Source organism: Gossypium arboreum, chromosome 12, assembly GCF_025698485.1.
Source record: "Gossypium arboreum isolate Shixiya-1 chromosome 12, ASM2569848v2, whole genome shotgun sequence".
Classification (NCBI taxonomy): domain Eukaryota; kingdom Viridiplantae; phylum Streptophyta; class Magnoliopsida; order Malvales; family Malvaceae; genus Gossypium; species Gossypium arboreum.
Genome location: NC_069081.1, coordinates 76,525,682 through 76,532,785, shown reverse-complemented (window position 1 = coordinate 76,532,785; position 7,104 = coordinate 76,525,682). Strand labels below are relative to the sequence as shown.

The 7,104-nt window shown below is 35.6% G+C and overlaps 1 non-coding gene across 1 annotated transcript; it reads left to right on the top strand.

The window, feature by feature from the left end:
* Nucleotides 1-716: 716 nt before the first annotated feature.
* Nucleotides 717-823, top strand: LOC128286369 (small nucleolar RNA R71). Its single transcript, XR_008276911.1, has one exon. It is a non-coding gene; the product is annotated as a small nucleolar RNA R71 (small nucleolar RNA).
* Nucleotides 824-7,104: the final 6,281 nt, after the last annotated feature.

Here is a 7,104-nt window from a genome sequence, read left to right as displayed (position 1 = left end):
AGGTTAGATTCAGTGTTGCTTGGCAGGCTACCTTATGGTCGTTCGAAAATCAACTTGGCGAGCTGTCCAATCTGAGTTTCAAGCCCCTAGATTGATGCTTGTTGATTTTTGAGTGCCGTCTCGGTATTCTAAAAAGGAGTCTCTCACACCGAGATGAATTTGGTTATCATCTCCTCAAGGTTCTGCTTTTTCTCCTGCTGGTATGGTGGTTGCTGAAACCCTGGAGGGGGTGTTGGTTTTTGAGTTCCTTGGCCTCCCCATGAGGAATTTGGGTGATTCCTCCAACCTAAATTGTAAGTATTGCTATAAGGATTGTTTTGAGATCGAGGATTATTACCCATGTAATTTAACTGCTCGTTCTCCATGTTGTGACCATAAGGTGGATATTTTGAATTGCTCGATCCACCTCCATTTGCTTCGCACTGCATTACTAGGTGAACCTGTGAAGAACTAAGAAAACCATCAATTTCTTATTCAAGAGTTCTACCTGATTAGAGATCATGGTGACCGAATTGACGTTATAAACATCGGCTGTTTTCGTTGGCTTTTTTCTCATGACTTGCCACTGATAGTTATTCAGAGACATCTCCTCTATAAATTCACAGGCATCTTCAGGTGTTTTATTATTGATGGTTCCGTCAGCAGCTGCGTCAACCATTTGTCGAGTCGAAGGATTCAGGCCATTATGAAAAGTTTGAACCTATAGCTAGAGTGGTAATCCCTGGTGAGGGCATCTTCGTAAAAGGTCCTTATATCTATCCCATGCATCGTAGAGTGTTTCTAAATCCCTCTACACAAAAGAAGAGATATCATTATGTAATTTAGCCGTTTTAGCCGGCGGAAAATATTTTAGTAAAAACTTTTCGATCATTTGTTCCCAAGTAGTGATTGACGCCCGTGGTAATGAATTCAACCACTGTTTAGATTTGTTCATCAATGAAAAGGGAAACAACCGAAGACGTATGGCATCATCAGAAATGCCATTGATTTTAAATGTATCGCAGAATTCTAAAAAGTTTGCCAAGTGAGCGTTGGGATCTTCATCCTGCAAACCATCAAACTGAACAAATTGCTGTATCATTTGAATTGTGTTAGGCTTCAGTTCAAAAGTATTTGCAGCTACAGTAGGTCTAACTATGCTCGATTCAATTCCTGTTAAAGAAGGTTTAGCATAATCATACATAGTGCGCTGAGCAGGATTCTAATTTACTGGATTATCAGCAATCGCAGGAGGTATCAGGTTTTCCTGATTTTCAGCAATATCCTTGGTTGTGGTTTGAATATCGGCCTCTTGTTCGTTCTCTGTATATCTTAAGCTTCGCCTTATTTCTCTTTGGTTTCTGCAAACTGTGCGATCGATCTCACTGTCAAAATGTAATGTCTTGATGGGTTTCTTCTAGTCATAAACTATAAAAGCCTGTTAGAAAAAAAAAATGAAGAATTAGAAAGGAAAATAAAAATTTAAATTGCAATAAAAGTAAAATGGCTAAAGTAATAAAAATCGAGTGTTCCTAATATCTTAGGTCCCCGGCAACGGCGCCAAAAACTTGATACGCGTGATATTCGTGACAGGTTTTAAATATTTATAATGAATCGTTCTTGAAACTAACTATTATCACGATGAAGGCAAGTGTACCTATCGAAAAGTAGTATAGCTTTAGCAAGATCGGATTATCGAATCTAAATGACCTAAAAGTACTAGTATTAACTTTCTTTTTATTATCTAGCCTAAAAAATAAAAGGGTTTTGTTTATCTAACTAATTAACTAAACTAAGAAATCATAGAAAATAGAATTGGGGAATTACTTTTGGAAAAACGATTGAATTAAGACAATACCTAAGGAAAAATCCACCTGGACTTCACTTGTTATTTGACTCTGAATCGGACGATTTAATCATTTGACTTGATCCGTAGAAATCCCTAAGTTATATTATTATCCCTCTCGAGACTAACAACATCTAACCCTAAGTTGAATAATTGAAATCTCTTTCTAATTAACTCCCTAGGGTTGTATTAACTTGATTTATGGATCCCCCCTTATTAGGTTTCACCCTAATCCAGCAAAATCTTGTCACCCTATCTCTAGGCGCGCAATCAACTCTGCTTAATTATTACAAATGTACTCTTAGACAGGGTCTATTCCTCCTTTGAAGAAGAGCTTAACTTGAATCAATATCCTAGAATATCAAAACAAGAATTAAGAACACATAATTAAGAACAAGTCAAATATTTATCATACAATTCAGATAATAATAACAAGATCTGTCTTAGGTTTCATTCCCCTTAGGTATTTAGGGGTTTTAGTTCATAACTAAAGAGGTAAACATCTCAGAAGAATAATGAATACAAAACATAAAGAAAAACCCAAAACTCCTGAAGGGAAATTGAGGGGAGATCTTCAGTCTTAATGATGAATCCGACTTCTGAGATGGATCAATCGGCTTTCCTTGAGCAGTTCCCTGCTTCCTTCTCTTTGGCCCCCTTTTCCTCCTCCTCTAGGGTGTATTTATAGGCTTTAGAATGCCTAATAATCCTCAAAATTGGCCTTTTCCGAATTGGACTCAATTTGGGCTCGAAGGGACATGCCCGTGTGTGCGGAGGTCCAGGCCGTGTTGATTTCATACATTGGCCCAATTTTAAGGAAAAATGTAACACCCCGAGCCCGAGTCCGCTGCCGGAGTCGGACACGAGGGGTTAACGGCTTAAACCATTCACTTTCACAGTCCATTTTAAAAATTTTCCAGGCAGTTGGCTAACTGCGTCACTGTCACTTTAAAAATCATATCTTGAGTTCCACAACTCGAAAACCAGTTTCGTAATTTTTCCATAAAACTAGACTCATATATGCATCTACAAATTTTTTTCTAGAATTTTTGGTCAGGCCAATTAGTACAGTTTATTAGTTAAATTCTCCCCTATTACAGGGTGCGACTACACTGACCTTCATGCATTACGACATGGCTATCTCCCTGTACAGAGCTTCAATACTGATGTCATTTGTTTCTATAGAAACTAGACTCAAATAGGAATCTATACATATATGGCATGACTCCTAATTATCTCTGGTTAATTTACAATGAATTTCCAAAATCGGAACAGGGAATCCAGAAACCGTTCTGGCCCTGTTTCACGAAAACCTAAATATCTCTTAACATACAACTCATATGACCGTTTCGTTTCTTCCATATGAAAGTAGATTCATCAAGGTTTATTTAAATAATTTATTCACTATTTAATTCCATTCCTACTATTTTTAGTGACTTTTCACATCCACATCACTGCAGCTGTCAACCTCTGTCCTTAAGGTAGATTTTACCTACTTCATAATTTCCTTGATTCAACTAGCCCTTTTAGCATACATGGTACAAAAGATGATCACGATTAACCCTTCCAAGGGCTAATCGATTCCAAACATTTCCACATCTCTTAATGAACAACATACAAAATGATTATGATACCATGCCAAAGTGTATACAAGCCATTTTTGCATGGCTATCCAAAATTTATACAAAATCAAAGGGTCTATGACCAACAAACGAGAGAGTAGTCCTATACATTAATCAAAATATCCTCTCATTACTAGTCTATTCTATACATGCCATAAGATATTCCAAAACATAGCAGTACCAAACAATGGATAGTGATAGTGTGACTAGTTGCTGACGATCCCCGAGCCTGTAGCTTCGCAATGAGACCTATAGGGCAGAGGAAACAGAGTAAACGGAGTAAGCATTACAATGCTTAGTAAGTTTTAAGCAGTGTCAACAGATAACAACCAAATTATAACATAGTTGTTCATATTTTTATTTCACTCTTCCTTCGGGCATACCATCCCTTTACCGAATATGCACATCTTATCATTTACAATAGGCAAATAAACTCTCACATAAAAGTGAGCTCATGTGACACAGATATATCGTATGATTTCACATAACCTCTCACACTAATCCGATGTCACATAATCATAGGAATAGTCCCATAGATTACTCTCGTATGCATCATATATAAACTTGGAGTACATACCTGTTTAACCTTTCACATTGCGTATATTTATAAGCAATTCTTATTACAAAGTCTTACCCGGACATAATCTCCACACGTAGTCATCGGGTCTTACCCGGTCATAATCTCCACACGTAGTCATCGGGTCTTACCTGGTCAAAATCTCCGCACGTAGTCATCGGGTCTCACCCGGAACATATTTCCAAGTTTCATGTACATTTAATCACATGTTACAACATTCACATTTGCCATTCGGCTTTACCACATATACATACACTTTCACATTCACCACATCGGCCATTAGGCCTTATCACATATATATACACTTTCGCATTCATCACATCGGCCATTAAGCCTTATCACATATACATACACCATCACATTCATCACATCGGCCATTAGGCCTTATCACATATACATACACCATCACATTCATCACATCGGCCATTAGGCCTTATCACATATACATACACCTTCACATTCATCACATCGGCCATTAGGCCTTATCACATATATATACATTTTCACAAATTTTAATATCAAAGATCCATCTAGCCCTCATATATCATTTTACAATATCACGATTTAGAATTCAAGTATGGGTTCCATCAATAGCTTATGAGCAACAAAAACAAGTTTTTATCCATGTTTACAACAAAATCACATATTCGCTACGAGCTGTTTTCCTGAGCAATGGTCACTAAATTATTTATAACCGGAGCTACCAGACTCCAAATCACTTGCCATTAATTTTCTCTGAATATATACTCATATATCTTCCATCCATAAAATTTTCAGAATTTTAGGTTTGGCCAATCAATACCAGATTTTTCTTAAAGTTTCCCCTGTTTCACTATTTGACTAATCTGACCACTCTTCACTACGAATCAAATTTTTCATTGTACAGAATTCATAATGTGTTCTATTTGATTCCACTTGAAACTAGACTCATTAAGGAGTCTAAGCATATAAATATTATCTTATAACCATTTTTGTACAAATTATAATGATTTTCCAAAAATAGAACAGGGGATTTCGGAGTCATTCTGACACTGTCCCGCACAACTTTAAATATCTCTTTATGGGAAATTTCTTTACTTCCGCGGTCTCTTTTATAAGAAACTAGACCAACTAAGCTTTGATTTAATATTTTATTCAGCCTATAATTCCATACCAACAATTTATAGTGATTTTCTAAAATCACATTACTGCTGCTGTCCAAGCAAATTATCACAATTTGCTCTTAAATTTCTAAGTCCAAACACTTATGAACTTACCATTTGAGTTTAAGACATATCATGGCCACATCATATCCTATTAAATCGACCCATTATGCCCTATTATGGTTGAATTTACTCAACGTTTTAATCGCTTAAAACTTACAAAGGAATCAAACTCATATACTTAATAACTTAACTCGGAAATTGCCGAACGGTTACAGATCGACTATTCTGTTAGGTAGCTTGTTCTCTTTTTTTGAATTAGACTCCCTAAGCTCTTGAGCTTGCATAAACAAATTTAATCTATTACCAACCAATTATACAAACTCATGGCCGAATATAACAAGAAGACTACTAGATTCTACTAGCCACTCATTGCTCTATTATTAACCTTACTTAATTTATAAACGCATTCGGCAATTTGATAATTAAGTTCATTTCATGGTATCATAACTCAACATTTATCAATATATCATTAACAAAATATGCTCATGTCAAATTTACTCCCAATCACACCTCAAAATTCAGCAAGCTTAGAACTCATTTAATAATTAAATTCGATAGCTTAACCACTTTGCTAACTACTTATGCATATAAGACTAATTTTTCATACTCGTCAACTTGAACCTAAAACAATAGCCGAATGCTCACGTACATATTATCTATTATTTCCATCACATAAATCATGCCATAAAACACTTTTAAAACAACTCACCATCATAGCCAAATATACATTTAATGAACATTACTCCTTTACCAAAGCGACTAATAACTATCACAAATACAAAACATATCAATATGTCAAACTCATTACCTCACCAATTTAGTCAAGCCGAATAATAGAATCACTCACTCTTTATCCATCCCATTATCTAATTTTTTTTTCTCCAAAATGAACTAACCACAATACCGATTGTATATTATACCTAGCATTTCTCATTAGCAAATCACAAAACCAAACACCACAAGCATATTTACCATAAAACATATCTCCAAAATAGTTGAAAAAACAAACAATAAACACAAACATTGGCATTATGCTCAAATCACCATAAGAAATCTCAACTTTCTTGACATTACCAAGAGTGCATCCACAATTTAACTTAGCATATTATAAAGCAAAAACAACAAATTCAAAGCTTACCTCCTAATAGCTAAAGATGAAGGCCGAATTGCTCTAGGTAAGTTTTCCCTTCCTTTTCATCTTTGTTTCGGTTAGAGAGTGGCATGAGAAGAAGATGAACACCATCCTCCTTCTTCTCTTTTCAATTCGGCCAAGGAGAACCGATTTCCCCTTTTTTTTTCATTCTTCTTTTTTCTTTTATTATACTTAGTATTTCTTTTATTTTATTTCCTTTCTTTTGCATAAAATAATGGCCATTTCATGGAGATTTACCACATATTCTAATATATGCTCCATCATGGCCGGCCACCATGTATAAAAAGGAGTATTTGACATGCAAAACCATTGTTTTCACTACATGCTTTAATAGGTCCTTATAGATTAACCTGTCACCTTTCAAAAGTGTCACACATAAGTCCTATTAACTAAATTCACATGCAATCGACTAAATCGACGCCTAAAACTTTCACACATTCTTATTCACATACTTTAGACAATAAATATCATATTCAAATACTTCGGTGACTCGGTTTAGCGGTCCCGAAATCGCTTTCCGACTAGGGTCAATTTAGGGGTGTCACAAAAAATCATCCATAAAATGTGCTAAGCATGGGATAGAAATATGTATAAATTACGATTTATCACATACATTCCACATCTAATTTCAAATTTCATTTAATCTTCAATCAAGAACATCTATTTCATCCCTAATAGGAGCCTACGAGTCCCAAAACATGCATTCGGGGTGGTTTGGGACT